The 20,061-nt window shown below is 47.0% G+C and overlaps 1 long non-coding RNA gene across 1 annotated transcript in view; it reads right to left on the reverse strand.

Moving 5' to 3' along the window:
• LOC115352687 overlaps positions 1–20,061 on the reverse strand; it is a 28,596-nt gene that overhangs the window by 3,357 nt on the left and 5,178 nt on the right. The window contains exons 5-7 of the long non-coding RNA XR_003927235.1: positions 13,152–13,299; positions 11,732–12,571; positions 3,973–4,086 (exon numbers count right to left, since the gene is read on the reverse strand). This is a non-coding gene — a long non-coding RNA (uncharacterized LOC115352687). The remainder of the gene's footprint in view (positions 1–3,972; positions 4,087–11,731; positions 12,572–13,151; positions 13,300–20,061) is intronic.

A 20,061-nucleotide genomic window follows, 5' to 3' on the forward strand; every position in this document is an offset into this window, starting at 1 on the left:
TCCACCTCCTTGCTCTCCCAGTGCTTTTAGCACTCCTGCAAGGCTGTACCTCCCTCAGCAGGAACAGCAGCATCCGTCACTTCACCTCCCTGCTTTCGGCGGAGCAGGCAGCCAGCTCTCTTTGCCAGGAAGGGCCTCACTACTTTTCCTGCCTCCCACTAAAGATCCATCAGGATGCATTAGTACACCTCACACATCAGTTGTTTCTTCAGCCCTGGAGGGGTCCAAAGCTTTATTTGGGTTTTTGTTGGACAGGGTAAGCGCTCAGCTACACTTTCCGCCTTGCCCTTTCCTCAGCGTCTTGCCAGCAAGACTGACGGAGGAGATGCCAGCGAGCAACGTGGGGGAGAACGTCCTCTGTGGTTCACACGTGGTGTGGGCTCTCAAAGCTCAAGCACCAGGTCTCGGCTTCCTCGCCACCTCCCTGCACACGGCGGGGACTCAGCCTCTCCACAATCACCAGCAAAGAGGTCGCGGTGGACTCGGGGAAACCGCCGGGGCCAAATCCAGGCCTGAGGCACGAGGACTAAACCCAAACGCTTCCCAGCTGCTGCGTACCCAAACTGACTCCAGCAAGACCCAGGCACAGGGCGATGGTGCTGCTGCTTCCCCACAGCCTGTCCCCACACGTGGCTGCGCTCCCCGTCTCCTCGGCAGTTGAGGCAGAAGATTTATTTCTGACATTTTTGCAGTGGCTGCTGCTTCACGCCTCAGTTTCCCCACTTAGAAATACAGAGGATTTTTTTGTTTTCTTTGGGATGTTTTGCCTCTTTGCTGCACGGCTCTTGGGGACGGGAACCATCTGCTGGCACATCTCTCCAGGGCCACACACAGTGGTGCCCCGCAGGACCCGGCTGCTAATATTAAACAGGGCTTTGGAGCTGATTCAGACTAAAAATTCACAGTAACGCCAGGGCAAGACTGTGCGTGGCAGACAGAGCTGGGGTGGCCCCGGGTGTTTGCCCTTGCCCTCCTGGCAGTGGGACTCCTTGGGCGTGCAAGTGGGTGGCTCTGGCAGCCCCCCAGTCCTGCCTGAAACACAGCAGCATCCCCTGGCTCTCCCTCCACGGCAGGGGGGGACGGGCTGGGGGGTCCCCCACGGTCAGGCTGCTTTGCTTTCACCCCCTTGTTCCTTGCTGTAACCCCTCTGCCACGAGGAGCCGGACCTGCTCGAAAGAAAGACACTGCCTTTTCTAATGCTGGAAGACAAAGCCCTTGTTTGCAATATACCTCAACAGGGAGGAATTCATCATTTTCAATTTCTTTGCATTTGCACATCAGGGAGCTTGTTTCTTTTTTTCCCCCTCAAACACATCGTGGGTGGTTTTTCTGCAACAAGTCGGGGAGGAAAAAAAGGCCTTTATTTATTTACTTCCCTATGGAAAGATGTCAGCTGGTATTAGTTAACAATGCAATTTTGCAGCAGGGAGATAATATTCTGAGGGGAGATTCTCTCTCCATGGCCTGAGCTGGGGCATCTGCGCATGGAGGGAGTTTACCCTCTTTAGAGCTGCTGAATAGAGAAGCAGCAAGGAGAAGCCGTGACTCCTCACGGCCTTTTCATGTACTGTACAGAGATAAGTATTTTTGCCTGCAGTTCTAACATGTGGCTGTACAGAAAAGACGAAGCCACCCACTGCGTACAAGGTCTGCTCAGTACCACTGCTCTTTTAAACCCGATTTTTTTTGTTGTTGTTTAAGCTCACTCAGACCACTGGAGCACCATCAGGGGCTTGAAGAACAACATTCAAATTTGGACTTTCCAAAAGTATAAGGGAATTTAAAGTTTTAAAGCAGCAATATTTGCATTTAAACCCTGCTGGGTCCAGGCTGAAAAGGCTGAGATCTCTTTTGCTGTGGTCTGTAGAGCCCTCTGACAGGCTGCTGGGAGCCCACCAGTGCTGCAGAAGGAAGAGGTGACCACAGCTGGGTGCTTTTCCCCACTCATTGCAATGCGGTAATGATCAAATAGCAGGGTGGGATACGTCCTTATAAATCCATGCAGTCTAATCCCAAGTCCAGCAAGGCACATTCCTGTGTTTCTTTGAACTTGATTTTGTTTCTGCTGTACCCCGTCAGGAGCATTACCCATTCAGAGGAGGTCACACAATCTTTTCAAGTCTCAGCCCACAGAGGATTAAATACTTGGCAACTCTGGGAAACAGTAGGAGCTGGGCATGCTCATGATCCCAGGCAGGATCCCAACCCTGTCCTCCCCCCCGGCTTCAGCAGGTGCTTTAGCCTGGTTTAGGCACTCAACCAGCTACAAAGACCCCGAATTCCTGTCCTGGAGCCAAAACATATTGCCCCATCCACCCAGGCTGCCTCCCTGAAACCGGGGTCTCTTTTTCTGTGGGTCCATTGGAGATAACTACTCATCGGTAGACAGCTTCACAGGGAGAAAGCAAACAAAGAATCAAAACCAAGCCCCAAACCACATTTTGGACTACAACCACAAAAAGACTAAGGGTAGTAGCTCTGAACGTAACATCTTTGTACCTCCAGAGATGCACAGCCTGACCCAAAACAGAGAGCACAAAGCGGAGCACAAAGCTTCAGCAGCTGCACCGAAATGCCCCACAGTTTGCTGCTTGCAGCATTCGTCTTACAGGTCAGGCTCTCTGAAATGATGAAGGAAGCTCATCTCAATTCAGTCCTGCCCCAGGAAAGGGACTCTAACAGAAGCATTAGACAGAAAAGAGAAGTGGCACCACCCGCACATGCTCCTCTCTTTTGGAGGCAGCTCTGCCGTGTACATTTGCACTGCAGGTCCTGCAGACCTACCCGTGCACCGCAGGGCTCACACCAGAGCTCGGCTCGTGGCAGATCAGGACTTTACTGGCTTGGGTACATCCATCTGCAAACAACTACCTGCTTATAAAGCCTCCCAGCTGAGATGTAAAAGCCTGTGTAAGGTAACCCGGGAGCATGGCAGCCACTGAGCACTGGTGTTAAAGACCAAAGGTTTTCCTTCAGACACCACGTCTTTTTTGTTGTGGGTCCAAACCTCATTTCAACTTTCCAAGAGTAGGATCTGCTATTTAATATTGCTTTAACCCGCTCCCCTCTCAGGCCCTGCTCTTTCTTATCTTTGCAGAAGCAATTATTAAACTTTTGTTTAGTCTTGGGAAAAGCTGAAACGTTGTGGATTTATTCACCGAGGAAGCACGCATGCTGTGCACCCTGGCTTTTGATGAATTACAGTTGTGACACAGGCTGCCGCCTGCCTTTGGAGAGCTTCCAGAGGTGCCTGGCATCCTTTGGGTGCAGTTCAAATGTGCCCTGGAAAGCAGATACCAAGCAAAAGCAGGAACCCAGTCAGGCTCTGCCTCTTCTCTCCAGACTCATTGTACAGTCACTAAACCATATTACAATTTAACCCCTCCAACAGCAGGTAAAGTTACATTTAATAAAGAATTTGAGAGCAGAGCTCGTTTAGCTGCGATGAGAAGCTGCTCTAGCACAGGCACAATGCTACAGATGCAAGGGAGTGTTGTATTAAAAAATAAACACCTGTAGCACAGAAGTGCTTATGCATTAGGTGACTGGGCACCGAAAGGACAGGTGAAGAGGTGCATCCCCTTCCCTTGGCTACAAGTTCAGGCAGAAGAGCACAAGCCTGGAGGATGAATTAAGGTACTTGTGACCCAGCTATTGAAGGCAGGTGTTTTATACAAGTTTTCTTACTGTTGGCCTATGGAAATATGGCTGCTAGGAGAGAAGTGGTCAGCTTTCTCTATTACTTTTTACTTCTTTCCCCAATGGGCAGTTAAGGCTACAGAAAGCGAACATTTCTTCTGAGAAGGTGTAGTTGTTTGTACTACTTCTGTATTTATCCTTCAGAGCAATGGATAATCCCCACTTTTATCTTTGTCAGTTTTGCAAGCTGTAGAAATACATAATCCACCAGCCCTCAGAAAACCCTGCCCAGGGCTTGGTTTACAGATCTCTGCAAGAGAAACAATCACATACCTGTAATGAGTATAGGCTGGGAAAGCATGTTCCTCTGGTTTTCTTCATCAGCTACTGGTATGGCCTACTTCTTGCCAGGATCAGGCTGAAGGCTTATTTTAAACTGAGAAGGCTCTTAAAGAGAAATAAAAACTCTGGATTATTATTTTTTTTTTTTTGTAGTAAGACTTTAAAGAGAAATAAAGGACCTGAAAAATCATAGCCTAAGAAAAGCTTTCCCCAGCTGGGCTCTCACTCCCTCTTTAAGAAAGCTTTGCTTAATGGAACTAGCTGCCTCAGGTGCCTAAAGTTTGCTTTCCGGCACTCCTGCTTGCCTGATGGAGGGAGAGCAGTATGTGGGGTGGGAGCTGTGTAAGAAGGGACATGACTGTGAGATGTTCTGTGGGGGTTTTTTTGCCTTTGAAAACATAATTCTGTTGGCTCTGATCTTGTGTCAGCTTCCATTTAATTCCTCTCATGTGAAAGCAAACCACAGAACAACTGATGCAAAGTTGCCACACAGGGTTATCTTCACGTGCTTGTGTCCTGGCCCGCTACAGGCAGCGCGCAGCTTTCGCAGATGTTGTCCTGTGATGGGTTTGTGGTCCTCTGTGGTTTCTTTTTTCTCCGGCTGCCTGAGGGGAAGGAGCATGTTTCTCTTCCTTCTTGGCTGTAACAGAAGCGGAGGCAAGCGTGACTCCTCTGCCTGGCGTTGTTCTCCCCCGCAGCCTCCTGTGATCAGCTCTCTGCCTGCCTCGCAAACGGCAGATGTGAGGGGAGCTGCTGCCAGGCTGCACAAGACGTGCTGCAGGCACTAGGGACACAGGTTGAGTATTGCTCTAGCAGACGATTTCTGTGACCTGTGACAGCCATCAGCTATTAGGGAGGTAAAACATGCAGGCAAGCTTTAAACAAAGATCCGGCATCAAGGTGATGCAGAACGGTATCTGCAGCTCTGCCAGCTGAGATGAAATTACAAGCTTCATCAGCTTCCAGGCTTCAGGGCTTCAAGCCGACCGCGAGCCGGAGGCAGGAATAATGTCCTCTTGAGGGAGCTGCATCTTCCTTCAAAGCAGCCGGAGCTGCGGGTCCTGCCGGCAGGATGCTGCCCCGTTGATCTACTCAGGACAGAAGTTGTTGGGCTTTGATGAGCTGGGCAGCAAAACCATCCCTGCCTCCTGCTATATAGCAGGGGTTGGCATCAGGGGAAGATGAGTCCCTGGGAAGCCTGTGATGTCCCCACACCGCTCTCCGTGGCAGGCTGGGACCTGTGGGAAGGTGTCTGCTGAGCCAGTGCCTGAACCTCATCTCCCATCTGCTCTCCCCCTGTGGCACGCCAGGGTACAAACAGGGCTTAGCCGTGCCACTGCTTTTGGGTAAAGAGTTGTCTTGGTCACTTTTGGCATCTTTTCACAGCACTACGTTTCTTCATCAGCCCATGTTCACAACTCTCAGTGCAAAGTATTTCACAGCCTTAGAAACCCAACTATCTTCATGTTCACTGCAAATGCACGGAAAGTCACCAGAAATCGCAACCACGCAGAGGAAGGAGAAACAGTAGCCTTTACCTGTACCAGTTACCAGCCTGTACCAGTCTTCGGCCAGCTCACTCTACAGGAACTGGTGTATGAAGCACCACCATATTGCAGCGCACACAGACTATACTGGGATACTACACGTGCACACGTCCGCTCCAGTTATTTCCCTGGTTGGAGTCCAACTTTATGTATAAAGGGCATCGAATGATAAGTAGCACTTTACATTTGTATAATTAAATCAACTTCCCCAGAAAGTTGCCTGACGAAATGCCTTCTAAGGAAAGGGGAAATGAGGAATGCTGTACATCCTTAAACCGCTTTGTTTTGCCGGAAGATTTCATTATTTAAGGCTTAGTGAAAGAAGGGGGTGAAGCCTGTCAGCCAGGGGAGCCCTCTCAGCCGGCTTTCAGCTTCCAGTGCCTTAAAGAGATTTGATGTGGCCATCGGGAGAGTGTCAGTTCCTATTGAGGTTATACCCAAAGCCTGGCGAGGAGGGGAGGCAGACGAGCGCCTGGGAGCACACGTGCAGGCTGGAGTCAGTGCTGCAGCGCTGCAAGTTCAGGATCCAGAGCTTCACCCAAGGGCATGGAGCTGGCGGCAGACTCCTCGCATGCTATCAACACCAGTGGGGTTGCTCCGGCGGCACTGGGGCGCGAAAAAGATCCCCTCTTCCTCTGCTGGAGGCAAGATGATACAAAGGCGATCTGCGACGTGCTCTTTTTTGTTGCGTTCCAATAAAATAGGTGATTAAGGAGCATCAGGTTGAGACGACCCTCTTGCAGAGGCCCATGTTTATGCTCAGACTGCAAGAGCAAAAGCCAAGTGAGACTGACTGTGATGGGGACAGCAGCATTTAAGCCACATCGAAAGCTTGTTACTGGGTCTATTCAAGCCATATTTCTCCCTGTTTCTACCTCTGTCACTAAGACTGTCTGCTGGCGTGCTTCATTCATTGCCTCCCTCTACAGATGAGTCTTTGACCTTGCGCTAGTGTCAGAGAAAGTGCCCGGTGAGTTCGGAGAGCAAAGCAAGCTGAAAGCTGGCACCTCTGGATGACCAGCCTGAAGCCACCAGCAGCGCGCAGGTTCTCAATGCAGAGCCAGAAAACACACACACAAAAAAGCCCCAGGGTTCACAGGTTTTTGAAGTCATTTCTATGAAAAAGCTTGGTTTACCCTCAAGAGTCTGTAAGTCCACTAAAAATAATGCTGATGTTGCTCATAGTTCAGTCTGATGGGCCCTTTACAACCTTCTGAAAACACAATCTAAGTGGCACAGTACCGTTCCTCATCTGGGACATGCAGATCATCCTATGCTTTGTAAAATCTATGTTATGGAATAAAAGCTCAATGCAAACAAAGCCAAAACAGTAGCTATCATCAGGGTTGAGGTGGTGGTGGTAGTGGTGTTTGTTTTGAAAGAAGAGAAACAAGGTTATCTTTACTTTCCAAGCCAGAGGAATGGCAAGTGTTACAAACACACAGTTCTTCAAGATACCAAAAGCACCTAAATGCACACACAGGAATACCTTTACAGTCAGGCAGAATTACCGTACTGATATTAGTTAGCAACTCGGGCACAGGTTAAAAAAAAAGAAACAAAGGAAAAAGGAAAGAAGAATTACAGCCCCTTCTCAGAAAAGAAATTAAATACCCTGGTCTCCATCTACTTAAGATTCCTGGGAATCTTCCTGGTCTTTCTTTGGGAAATGCCCCATGATAACTTTAACTGAGAAAGGACCAAATAAAATGAGGTGGGACATCAGAATCTGGCCTCTCATCCTGCAGTCGGCCCTACTGCCTTTTGTCCCATGTGGAATACTCTTGGCACCAAGAGAGGTCTGCTTAAGGGCAGCCGTCTGTCTGCTCTGGCTAACTATGGCGCAGGAACTACAATTATCAACATTTGCATTCCCCAAATTCCTTTGCTGATCTCCACTGGGATAATATTATAGTTATTCTTTGTTTGCAAATATAGATACTTTACCAGACTAATTAGCTGGGAACTACATTTAAACTGAAGCCACATGACATAATCTGAGGGGTTTTAACAGTCATGTTATGAAAAAGTGACCTTTGTTCTGTAAGCCTTGGGCATGAATGATTTGTGTTCAACCGTTGGAAGGATGGAAAAAGGATAAATGCGAAATCAACCCAAAAGCTTACAGAGAGTAACAGGGGTTACTGTGAAACCACTTTCCTAAAAAGCCCCTTATGCTCTTCGTTCCATTGTACAGATGGAGACACGGGGGTTCACAGAGATCAGTGCTGGAATTAGCTGGAGTTAACTTCATGGTTACTAAGGCCAGCCCTCATTCTAAAAGGTGGCAAAAATATTTTAAAACTTTCTACATATATTGTGTTCTTCATGTGTTAATTTTCTAGCAGCCCAGATGCTGCTTCGATGTGACTGCTTTCCCATTGAACTTGTGTGACTAAGAACCGAGCAAGGATGGGGTTTATTGAGGGAATTTTTAAATAAAGCCCTCAAGTGTCTGACTAATTTTGAGTTCAGTGGGACTTAAGCTCATGCTTTACTCCAAGTACCTGCTTAAGCATATGGCTGAAGCAGGATTTAGCCAAGACTGGTTGATCCTGGCCATACCCAGGGAGGTACAGACTGCACAGGGCATCTCCATCTGGTCATGGTGAAATTAGAGGTGTGCACCAAAACACCGAAAGAACAGCCTATTGCTAATAATTGACATTTGCTCGAAAGGGTGTTTTCATCCCACCCAAGGGCTGCCACATTGCATTGCTGTTTCTGAGACTGACAGGCTGCCAGTGGAAGAGGCCCTCGGTCACTCAGGAACAATTAACGGGTGACACTGGCAATTATGTCTGGATTGATCACCTTGCTTTTCAGGTTCATTCAGAGGTAAGCAATAATGATATCGCACCATGCTCTCTAGTTATGACAGGACTTGATTTGTGGTCTTTGCAGAAATTAATTGGAGTTCAAATCAACAGTCTCAGAAGCTAAATGAGCAGAGAGGCTCGTAATACCTGCATGGAGGTGGTGAAAATCTCCACTGTGGTGTTTCTGTTCCATGCATATTTGCAAGTTTAAGGTGGTCTTTTTAGTAGCAATATTTAGGAGAAATGCTCTTTTTGGCAAAGAGACAAAAATACATGCACCTACATGGAAGACTGCAATGGTATAACAGGATGGTTAAGATCTCTACGCCTAAACGAAGTTGCATGGTATCATCTGTGGGCCAGAAGTACTGCACACAAACAGTGGCCAAGACCACTATTGCCAAGCATGACTCAGAGGGTATAGATAGTTTCATTTAAATAGTGGCATCACCGTTTTTCTTTCAGACTCTCCTCTCAGCTATTGTCTATACTGTGGGCCTAACGCAGCAGCAGAGAAGTCTGGAGAGGAGTTGGGCGGCTGCTCTGCCGAGAGAGCACCAGCGCACTAAGCTCAGGCTGAGGGCTCCCAGGGGCAGCCGTCAGCTCTGTCCCATGCTTGCACAGCTCCAGCACACCAGAGTTGGGGTTAATGAGCAGGTTTCTATGCTCCTACGATAACAGCAATAACCTTAACGATAAAAGCTGGTCGTTGATCCTGAGAACAGGAGAGCGGGCCACTTGAGGCTGTTACCTGCCTCCTTGATGAAGGCTTATTCAGTATTTCGGCAAGCAGTGCAATGCAGGCCAGGTCAAATCAAAACATAGTTCAGTCCATATCTGTCCAAATCTGAATAATGCACCAGCACCTAGGCAGCACAGTCTAGGAATAAAATGGAAACAGTGTGATTTTCATGCTTAAGGGTTAAGATGGCACTGTGTAGCCTAAGGGTACCTGCTGTAGCAATAAGGGGAAAATACCATGGGATTTAAACTGATAAAATGAGTAAACCAGAAACCCTCGCCTGTTCTGTATAAGCCATTGTGCTGTATTTAATGTACTTGCTGCTTCCAGTTTATCAGGTGTCCTAGACAGTATTAAACTGTAAAAAAGATCAGAAACTCCCCCTAAGAATACTGTGGTGCCTCTTTACTGATTACTGATTTTTACAGAGAGTTTCTAGACTGTAGTCTTTAGTGCTAGGCAAATTTTGATTTAGAGGAAGCTGAGGTATTTGATCCTGGATTGAAAACATTATTTTCGTTGAAATTTGTCATGATACCATAAAGGTAAAGCTAATGAGAAAAAAAAAAAAAAAAATCACAGCCAGGCAGATGATTAAAAACCAACCAAACAGCCTGTGACTGAATCTGGCACTGCAAGGAGAGAGGGGAAGATTCTCCCTAAAAGATTCAGGACCCAGTTTTCCTCTCTCCTGCCCATCACTGGTTTCATTGATCTTACTATCTGAGTAGCTATAACTGTCTCCCCTCAACCTTCCCATATAATTTCAGGTTATCCTAGAAACCAAAATGAGAAACAGAAGTATAGAAAGTTGTTAAGCTGTGCATTATGCACAAACTAATTGACCACTCGTGTAGGATCACTCCATGACTTCAAAGTGTGGCCAGAGAGCTTGGCTCTTCTCATCCATCGCTGTCAACAGAAAGTTAGGGGTATACGCAAGGTATACAATGAAAAGCAAATGGGAGAAACCTTGAATAATTTCCACATGTATAATCAACACTGCAGAGTCAGGGCAGTACATTTCACACAACACATGCATTCCAGCTGTAATATACGTCTGCAGTGTAACTCTCCCACCTAACATATAGTCAGGAAATGAGGTTTTTCCAGTGTCTGAATGTAACAGGATAAAGCAGCTGAGTTTAACCCTGTCGACACCAGCACTAGAGCAGGAAGAAGCCCAGAGGACTGTTCACATGCTTAAGGCGTCTTGCTGAATCAGGATCCGAACCGAATGTAGCTGACAGATGTTTTTACCTTTCGGCAGGGGAGTAAAATGGCCGGTCCAGGGCCAGCTTCTGATCGTGGCGTGGTTATTACCTTCAGAGTCTCTTCAGGCAGGATGACAGCCTCCTTGCAACCAGGGAAGGCAGCTGTTTTGGGGAGACACGAACATGGAAGCAGAGGGTGCCTCAGGACCAGCCCGCGCCCAGCTGTGAGCGGACTCCCCACCTGCAGCCAGCTCGGGGCACGCTCGGTTCTGCTGCTGCACACCACACACAGCTCTTTTGGGACTATTCTAGTTAGAAGTAGCAAAAAATTGAGCCCAGAGGACAGAAACACAAGAACCCTCAGGTTTGTGCCTGAAGACACTCACTGACACATTTTGGCCATGAAGAGGGATGCAGCTCAGACTGTACGGGCACCTAAACAGCCAAGGGGAGCCAGAGACCACAGCCCAGTTTCATATGGACAGGGACAAACCTCTGTACAGAAGGACACTAAGGGAATGCCACAGGCCTTACATCTGGCAGCATGACTTATCACGTTCCTAGAAGCCATGAAAAAAAAAAACAGTTGATGGAAATTTCCCAAGTCCTTGTCCCTTAGCGACCGCTTTGGATTTCGAGTTTGCTTTGTAACGCTGAATGAGCACATCCTTGCAGGGTAGCAACATCTTGCCCATTTTTAGAGGACAACACCAAAGCAGAGCTATTCTGTAGCTGAACGCAAGATTATAAACCTGCCTCCTAGCCACAGCTCAGCGCTGCCTGGCCTCACACCTTAAATGGGGAGCACAATCATTTAGCAGGTGTAGTGTTTTCATAATAAAGAGAAAAATTCTCATCAAACATATCCATGATGCTTAAAGGGACACCCAGCAAACTGCTCTGACAAGTGGCTCTGCTGGCTACACAGACCTAATCCTTTCAAATGATTTTACTGAGCCAAGGAACGTAAACAGATGAAGCTCACAGCTTCCACACCGGGAGAGTTCCCGTGCGAGCAGGACATGATGAGAACTAATGGGTTCAACCTGAAAATGCTCTCTGGCACAGCACTTGCAAAGACAGCAAGGTCATGAGCCCCACGGGACTACAGGTAGGAAGCTGCCCGTTTACAGTGTTTGCAAGTAAGATTTGCAGGACTGGACTCTAATGACACATGCAGCCCTTTAATTTTGAAGCTGATCTGATGCCCTAAAACCTGTTCCATAAGGGGGGAAGCTGGCCTGAAACCTCCTGAGGCTTTTGGGAGATGGAGCAAGGAAGATGATAGATAAAAGCGACCGTGACCACTGCACCTACCCAGAGCTTGGCACCTGGGGAGAGCTCCGTGGGAGACCGTAGGTGGGACTGCTCCCTGGCCTGACATATTTCACCCATACACGGATGATGTCCTCCCCCTACTCTCTGTACCCACTCAGCCTTGAGAAACAAGGAGAGGATTTCCTTCCAGCCCACCCTGTGCCATAAACAGGCTCTTCAATGTGGGAGCTCATGGTCGGGCAGGACTCTGGTCCTCCCCGCAGCCTGCTCTGCCTCCCCTCCGCTGCCGCCTGTGCAGAAACCGATAGCGATGGGAAGGGACTCGCTGTAGACTATGGCAGGAACGAGCGCCAGGGCTGGGATTTCCAGGCTTTTTGGCTTCTTCTCAGATGGGTCCCCTTCACTTTGTGTAATCCTCACTCAGGATGCATATTCCTCCTTTTACAAAACAGGCTCGGAAACTGTAGGACTCTGCTGAGTTATTATACAGCAATTCCAGCAGCATCCTTAAGGATATACTAAATTAAATTGTTAACTGTACCCCTGAAATCCTTCTTCTTGAAAGACCATGTCTACCTCATATCATTTATTAATCTTAGCTGCACTGAATTATTAAACTGAAATCCTCAATTACTCCCATCACTAAAAATACCAGTGTGGCTTTTAGACTCATATTTCTACTTTATACTGTAACGCATTCTTCATTTTAATTACTGGCACCATATTTTCAAAGGCCAGTGCCTTATCTTTGCAGGATATTTGTGAACCTAAAAAAAGGTTGACGAGTGAATAAATCATTAGGTGTGACAAGCAGTGAATTCTTGAAGGAGAAGTATGTGGAAAAAAAATCACATTATCTAGGTGAACCAAAGACATGTCAAAGTGAAGTAACAGGAGGAAACATCAGCTACTTCTCCTGCCGCAGGTGTGTGTTGCTCGAGACACTTTCCCAGTGTTCATTACCAGAAGGACACTGAGTAGAAATTTTTTCTGTGAAGGGAAAAGAAATCTTTTGTAAGAAAAGGTAAGTTTGTGGACTAAAAGGATAACAAGGGCTCCCCAGCTAAAATTCCTAAATGAAGAAATCAAGATTGCTTCTAATCAAACCCACAAAAGATGCCCAAACAACAACCCCCACCTAAAGTAAGTCTCATCTGGCCGGTGGCTCCTAACAATGAACTACTGCAGTCCTCTGATTGCCATTACCTTTTCCGATCCAAAGACCCGATGCTTCGTCATGAAAATCCCACCCTCAAGGTCTGTCAGGGGTCTAGGTGGTGGAGGCCCACCATACAAACTCCTCTGCACCAGTACACAGGACTGATAGCTAACTCGGGAAGGACAAAAGAGGGTCACCTGTGTGGCCCAACCCATTTCTGAGCACCCCACTGACCTGCCAGCTGCTCAGAGCAACTGGAAAGGTCTCCTTAGGAAAGGAAAGGATTGGCTGTGCCATGGGGCTGCCAGCTCTGTTAGCTTTTCTCTAACCAGAAGAGACACTTAAAAAAAGACAACACACACTGATGAAGGGTCCAGCGAAACACCGGTGCGTGGAAACCGACGTCCTTACCTTGGTTGTTAGCCCATGCTGACGCCTCTCATGCTACATTTTCATTTCTGCTACCCAGGCCGGCTGCCTGCGTCAAAGTCACTCCTCTGCCTTGTGCAGACACTCCTGTATGCCAGCTGTGACACCTCATAGGTTTATGGTATGGGCACTGTCTTGGAGGAAAGCTGGCTTTAGGTTCTCCATTGTAATTCCTGTCAGCTGATGATCAAGAATAATTATCCCCAGCATTCAAGTTGGAGCACATGTGAGGAGACAGTAAAATGCCCAGCACTACATCCTCAGTATCCTAAAGTCAAATGCAGTAATGGGCTTTCTTCCTCAGGGAGCAGCAATGTATCCAGCCATCATCTTTTTAAATTCACCTCCACCTAGTACAACAAGAGTCATTCTTTTTCTGTCTAGTTTCTTTCTTATTTGTGTGCTTTCAATTTCACTACTTGTAAAAATCCTGGGACCAACAATGACTTCAGCAAATAGAGTTAAAGTAGAAAATGCAGGGAAGACTCTAGAAACCATGCTGGATTTTTTCCTTACAAGACAAATAATGTGTTACATTATACCTCTCATTCCCCTTCTAACCTTTTTAATAAGAAGAGACAAACACAAGCCCAGCTGCACATAGCCAACATCTGTGCCCTTCAAGGGTAGGGCTGGAAGATTCATTAACTCACCTTACCTGTTGCCTTGTTTATTTAGCATCAGGCAGAGACTGAATTTTGATAAACAGACGTAATCACGTTTTCTCAAAGTGTTTCTCAGAGTTATTCTAGCCTACCAGTTAAGAGGGAAAAAAGGTAAATTCTTGAACTCTACCTCTGGCTCTTCTCTTCTAGGAGAAAAAAAAAGGACAAAAGAAATAGATCTTGTCCCACATACATGGAGAGTTCTCTCCACCCACCACTACGATGGGCACTACACCAAAAGACTGTCCTCCAGCTAATTGCTTTCAATCTGCTGCGTGAGAGTTAGCTTCAGGGTCACACTGCGGAACCAGCTACCAGAGCTGCTCTGAGTGCTATTAAAAACACCTTCTTTTGCTGGGCTAGATGTGCCTCTTACATGCCTGGTACCCTCAGTATGCTCACGAAAGCCACACGTTTTTATACTGTGCTCTCTTGTCCAGTCTCTGCATTTCTATATAGTTCTGATGAAAGCTTCAGTTTCCTTCTCATTTTAAAAGGGGACAAGGAAAATCAAAACACAGCAAGCATATGAACAAGAAAAATATCTGCGAAGACACAAAGGGCTGAATTTTCAAGGACCATCAGTTGATGGTTCAATACAGAAAGATCCCTTTTTGCAATTCATAATGCTACTGAAGAAGGTGATTTTCATTTTTATTAATGAAAAAGGCTCGTAATGTTTATATATGCATTAACTATCCCACCCATTTTTAATAGTCACTATTGCACCATAGGAGCGGAGGGACTGCATCATCTTCCAGACCTTGCTTCTGGGGCAACAAAACTAGCTGGGCCCTTAATGTAATGTGGTTGGTCAACTCTTTTCTCTTTTTAATTTATATCCTATTGCCTCCTAAAGCCCCATCTTTCTTCCTGTGCTGCTGGTGTTAGAGCCCCACTGCAGTCCTTAGAAGTGGCTCTCTGCTATTCAGCACAGTTGGCTTTTGAATGAAACATGAGGTTCTTTGGCACCTCAGGAGGCTGAGCATGCTTTAGCAGCTCAGCCCCAGCCTCAGCACAAGGACTGCCCTTTAATTCCACTTAAATAAATTCAGTGTTATTGGTTTTGCCCCTGCTCAGAAAGGAGCTTAGTGGGAAAGTCAAAACAGATCTCAGCCAAAGGGAAAAAATAATAAAGCAAGCCCATAAATTAAGTCAAGCAAGTGTATCCTAGGAACAAGAAAGAGCTCATGCAGACGAGGCAAACCATGCCATGCATAGAAAGCAAATCCCCACTGCTGGTCCTCCCTCATGCCATTCCAAAGAAGCAAATCTCTATGTGAAGTGTTTGTGAGCATGCTGGAAACAGAGGGGCCCTGGAAAAATAATTAAGAAATAAATTCCACTATGCGGTGGCATTTGTTCCAAAGGAGACAAAGTGTCTTTTGTGAAACATTCCCACCAGAAGCCTTGCAGAGTTTGAACTGCATCCACAGCCTCCACTGGTATTAAACCAAAAGTGAGATCTTATTGTCTGCCTTTCCTTTTACTACTGTAAATCCAAACAGATTTAAAAATATTTGACTAATCAACTAGGTCTGAGCTGCACTTTTCCCAGGATATGAGTCAACTTTATTATCATTTTAAAAAATTTATTAGCATTATTATGGCAAGAAGAGTAGCGCAGAAAGTAAGAGGGAGTAAGGTGCTTAAGCACGGTGAGGAGATTATCCCTAGACTCTAACAATAAGCCCCTGCTCATTCATCATATGAAGTCATATCAAGTGTAGTATTGTTTGCTAACTAGCATGTATTAGGTAAGGATGAGATTTTTAGGAGGAATTATGCCCCTTCCAGCTCAGGAGGGTTTGGAAACCCAGCTAATCTAACACCTCACAAAACCCCCAGCTAAGCACCTTCACGTTTATTTTCTTTGCTCTGAAACTCTGAGAATTCAACATAGACCTATCACGCTGCCTTATGCATTGTGGGAGATGCTGCGGGGTCACAGGGTAAAAACCAAGCCCAGGCTGATTTACAGATATTGCCAGGGCATGAAGAGCTTCAGCAAAGGTCCTAGGAAAAAGGTCAAATCACTGGAAGTGTGTGATCCTTCCTTTCCTTTTCTCACTGAGGAAGGTTGGTAAGTGAAGTGCAAGGTACCTGTAAAGTCTCCCTTGCAGCCAAAATCACTGTCTCAGCAGGGTCCATTAGCAGAGGATGCATCATCATCATCGTCTTGCCTTTCTCCTGGGAAGGAGAAACAGGAGGGAAAGGATGAACTCTGTAAGCAAAACAAAGCAGAGAATGGGAAAGAGCTGAGAGACCAACTAAGCACTGCACACATGTAGGCTCCCTGCATGGCAGCTGACCTACAAAGAATATTCAGTGTAGACAAAGGGCTGCACATGGAACTGATAAAGTAACGGATGCAAAAGCAATGCAGCACCAAGCCGTGTTGAGGGGGGTAGATTACCCTCACATTAACTCTGTTATAAAGAGATGATCAATGCCACGTAAATCAAAGCAGATATCTTGGCATAAACACCCAGATTCTGCTCCACTGTCTTGCCTGTGCTTGGTAATAGAGTTTGCAACACTTTAGATGCAAAAGGAGAAGGCAGTTTCCAGAAAATTTCTTTCATTGTATTTGCAGTGATGCAGCTGGGTGAAGCTGGAAGAAAGCTCCCTCTGGAAAATCCATCTCACCCGCCACCCCATGGGAAGGCAGAGCTTAAGTAGGACACTGTCACCTTGCAAGTACTGGGGAATGAGCCTGTTTTGCTCTTTCTCCTCCTACAAACATCCCTGCTTTTTCCTGCTGGGAAGAAGGCAGTGAGCGACAGCTGGGAAGGGGTAAAAGAGGCAAATTGGGGCGTGAAAATTTGCAGTTCTGTGTGTGGCTTGTTTGCAAGTGAGCACCGAAGCATGTCCCTAGACGGACACATCATGGTGAGTGAAAGGAGCTCTTTTAGGCATAATAATCTTTTCAAGTCTATCATTTGAGACGTAATCTGAGTTCAGACGAATGATTTTTCAACACATTACACTGGCAATAGCTTACTTTCCAATCTCCCCCGCCTCCCCTTATTAAGAAACACTTCCACTCCCGCTTCCTCCTCTGAAGACGGGGATATTGGAAGGATGCGCCCTCCGAGACTGTTTACTTCCATGGAGATCTTTAATAAAAATGCAATGACTAGAAACTGTGAAGATAGAGTGGTCTGAGGAACAGGAAATTTAAAGAGACAAATATGCAAAACTCCTGGAGATGCTGCTAAGGCAGCAGTTTCAGAAGGAAAACAATGCTGAGTAACATAATTTCCCCCAGTAGCTGCAAGTCATTCAGCAACCTTGAATTAAGCTCACACCTCTGCTGTCTCTGCACGGCCTCATGAGAGAGGAATGAAATCCTTTATCAGCAGTACCAAAAAACCCTCCAAACAGCGTAAATATTAGAAGGCCCCAATTAAATTCAGGGAGCTGGCAGCTGCCCCACGATGATTAATGTGTTCGCACATCTCCCTATGCCCTGGCTCAGCCATGCTGAGCTAATGTTTGAGAGCTGAGCAGCCCCTTTGCTTTCAAAGACATAGCCTCAACTGCCCAATGATTTCTCCAAGAGACAGGTGAAATAAGAGTTTGGTTTCCTCTTTCTCTCCCTCTTTTTGAAAACATGGTTAAGACTGGGGCATTGAACAGGAACTACCAAATCGCTGTAGTCAGTAACACATTGTACACTGAAATAAAGAACAACTGGACCTTCACAGTAAGGAGGAGATTAGACAGAGAAATCTGTTTTCATAAACTAGCAGGACTAGCAACACAAGTGGGTGATGGGCTGATAATAAAGAATACTGCACTAACTACTGCTAGGAAAAATTCAGCAGTTAAAAAAAGGAGAAAAGTAGGCACCTGCAGACACTTTGTGCATCAATAGAAACCTCCCAGAGTGTGCGTCCTGGCTTCAGCAGCCTGCATGAACCCATGTACCAGCCTGGCTTCTCTTTGGCTGCAAACACACATGCAAATCTACATGCATCTACATGCCTAATTAAGGCATGCAGGGGAAAGAAAATGGAAACTAACAGAAGCAAGAAGGGTGCCGGTAAGGACAGAGTCCCACTTAATAACCGGAGAGGGCTGGCCCATACCTTTCACGCTACAAGTCTAGTTGCAATTTATACCCTTGAAATCGATTTCTGATTTGTAATGACAAATTCATTTGCTCATGCCTCACTTCAGAGTCATTGAAACATGCTGCTGACGCAGCCCTGGAGGCTGATGACCCATTAAGCCTCAAAACAGGCACCATCTCCCACCCGGCAAAAAGTCCTGTCGGTGAGAGCTGGCTCGGGTGTCCAGCACCTTTCAGTCCTTGGTCTCTCCTGGGGCAGCTACTGAGAGCCAATGAAGGTCACCCAGAGCACTGGTACGACGGCTACGCGCTTAATAATCCACAAGGGACTTTGATGGTAAAAATCACAAGTTCTGCAAAACAGACCTTATGTTGTCCATCTTTTAGTCCCTTCCAATCATGCAAGCTATGGGTAAAACAAGCTAGGTCCCTGTGTGATGATGAAACCCTTCAAACCAGTTTCTCTTAGCACACTGGTCTTGCCGAGAAAGCCTGTTCAGAGCTCTACAAACAACATGAGGTGAGATACTGAGGCATCCAGCTATCCTGCCCTCCAAGTTTCCACAACCTGTCCTGTCCGCTCGGTCCCCAGGATGTCTGGGGACACGGGGACACTGGGCATGGAAGCCTGACAGCTCTGCCTTTGCAGTTTTGCTGGGCCTTTCAGCAGATTTGCGAGCACGTCAGAAAATTTCCACCACAGCACTACAGACAAGGCAAGCACCCTCATTTCCACTTTGCGGCAAAAGGGACCGAAGTGGCAGGAGATCAACCGGCCTCCTGAGGCCACAAACCATGTCAACGGCACAGCTCAGGCTCTGCCGTCCTGGTGAGCAGTTCACCCCTCCTCAGTAAGCCACAGAGCCTGGAAAAGCTCAAGACCCAAGCGATGTCTTAGTCCGCTGTGGGTGAACATGTGGGGCTATACGTTCTGGGTAAGGGACAGTCATACGGCACACAGAAAATATTGATTGCATGCATATATGTATGTACATTCAGCCCAGTATCTCTGTGCAGCATGCTTCTGCTGCAAAAAACCTGCCTATTGTATTCAATACCATTGCATATCTATTAAACATGTGCACAGAAAGGGTGCTAATTGCTTTTCCATTCACCAGTTATAGTCGCTACTGCTGTAGAAAGTACATTCAACACAAAGCAAATTCATGTTTAGAAAACAGAGCTGCTTCCAGAAACCTCCTGCATTTTAATTACCATCTGGATATATGTGGGATCCTCTGTTTTATAACAACGCTACTGTTTCAGTTGCCTTTCCCACTCCTTTAGCATGGAGATTTTTATCGTCAGCCATATCTTTTAATGTTGGCGGCAGTGCTGCGAACAGGGCACTCAGGTGCTTCGCACATACAATTACTGCAGGCGTGACTGCAGCAATAACGAGTGCCAAGACCGCACATGAGTCTAAAGGGAGGTCGCGGGCAGTCACGAGGGAACGCTCGAGGTCCGTCCCCAGCCGTTGCGGTGAGCGGCAGCGGAGCGGCTCGCTGCTCTGCCAGGGAATCTCAGCAAGTCATCTCCACTTTGCGGCACATGCTGAAATTTCCCCCGCATATTTATCTTCCACAGTGTCTGTTTTGCAGCCCATCCATCATCTGAGAGGCAAGGGGGGGGCGAGGAGCAGGAAAACACACAACCCACGTTTTATGCATTGTACAAGGGGGTGAGGGCAGGGGGTGCGGCGACGGAGCTGCCGGGAGCTTCCCCGGCAGCCGGGGACAGGGGGGAGAGGGAGAAGGGAATAAGGCAGTGCTGATGGGGGGAAGGTAGCCGGGGAGAAAGGAGGCCAGCTTGGTCATTTGTGAATGAAGCCTTTGTCTTACGAGCTTGAGTCTGGGAAGAGTATGTCAGGGGCCATCACCTCCAAGGCAGCTGGGGTGGAAATTGCCCCCATTTGTTTAGCGGCAAGCCTTATTTCACTCGGCTTGTCTGCAGTCTTAATTGATGGGCAACCCCGAAGCAGAAGTAACGGACGCAGTACCAAAGTCTCCCACGCCAGCCACGCACTTCCGAAGCTCATATGACGGTTTCACACTGCAGACTATGCCTAATAAATCTACCCAACTGCTTTGTGCTAAATCTCCTCCAGGACTAATCTTTTCACTACTGTCAGACACGCTGCCCTTTCTCA

The sequence above is a fragment of the Aquila chrysaetos genome, chromosome 2, assembly GCF_900496995.4.
Source record: "Aquila chrysaetos chrysaetos chromosome 2, bAquChr1.4, whole genome shotgun sequence".
In the NCBI taxonomy this organism is placed as follows: domain Eukaryota; kingdom Metazoa; phylum Chordata; class Aves; order Accipitriformes; family Accipitridae; genus Aquila; species Aquila chrysaetos.